The following is a 1316-nucleotide window of genomic DNA, read 5'->3' on the forward strand; positions in this document are numbered from 1 at the left end:
CTTTGGTGCATGTGTGCGCTTATGTGTGTATGGACTCACTCTTATCAAGAATGCTTCAGATTCAGAAGTGGAAATTCACACCCCTTCAGGGCAAGCACCTTTCCTCAAAGCAGACTACAGCAGGCTGAATTTGTTTATTTGGTTTTTCAAAAAGAAAAAATGTGTAATGTCACCTTAAAAAAAAATTCAGGCTAAAAAACCATCTCTACCTAAGCTGTTCTTTTCTTTTACTTCTTGGAACTAATACCTCAGCTCAAAATTTAATTTGTGCAACTTCAGCTTCCAGCCAAAAGATTCTAATGAAGTCTTCATTATGATGAGGTTTAACACTCAGCTCAGTTTACAGTGAGATTTTAAACATTTTTAGAAATTACTTTTTTGCTGATCCTGAGGTATGTTGTTTCAAGGGGAAGAGAATGCCTCTTCATTATTTAAACAGTGCCCAGCAGAGAGAGAACATAGCTGAAAAATAGATCAAGAACCAATTTCCCAAGGAGACATTTCCCTTCCTCCCAACTCCATCTGCACACTGCAAATGAGCTCAATTTGGAGCTTGTTCTCAACACCATGACTTCGACACATGACTACTCATAATAAAGGTGTCTTTCTTCTCCATTCATCTTGGTAAACAGAAATCTCAAATACCCAAAAATCCAGTTCAGTTTAGTTCCATGAAAATTCTTTAAAATTCAAAGGACAACCACAAAAGCTGTAGAAGCAGCATACTGAGTGACCTTCAGTCCTAACTCCAACCAAGCTCCAACAAGCAGCTATAAATGCTTTACTAAGAGAACCTTTGAACCAAAAAATGTCAAGCTTGCACGTTCAGTGTCTATGTAGAATTGATGTCTGTGCTCTAAATTACCTGAATTAAGTTCAAATCAAAAAGTGGGAAATTTGAGAGAAGTAAGAACCGAGTGCCAGAGGGACTGGAGTTTTCAGTTGAACAGAATAAAGATTAACTTATTTTCCAAGAAACAATGGCATCTAAGATGCATAAACAAATCTGTTCAATTTACAATTAGGCTACTATATTACACAATTGGTTTATATAAGTTCTTCCCAGCAGGATGAAAAGCCTCTCCTGGCTTTAATCTGATTACAATTAAAAGATTAAATTTAAAGTACTTTTCTAGTAGGCCTACATGGGCTTGTATTTTACAGTATTGTGCTTGGTGTCACTAACCTACAAAAATGACTTCTTATTAAAAAAGTGTGCAAGAAGACTTGCTGATATAACTTGTATTTTCTGTCTTGTTCTTTCCGAAAGCAGAGCTGGCATTTAATGCATTTCACTGAAAAAAAAAAAATCCCTA

The sequence above is a fragment of the Corvus brachyrhynchos genome, unplaced genomic scaffold (assembly GCF_000691975.1).
Source record: "Corvus brachyrhynchos isolate BGI_N302 unplaced genomic scaffold, ASM69197v1 scaffold103, whole genome shotgun sequence".
In the NCBI taxonomy this organism is placed as follows: domain Eukaryota; kingdom Metazoa; phylum Chordata; class Aves; order Passeriformes; family Corvidae; genus Corvus; species Corvus brachyrhynchos.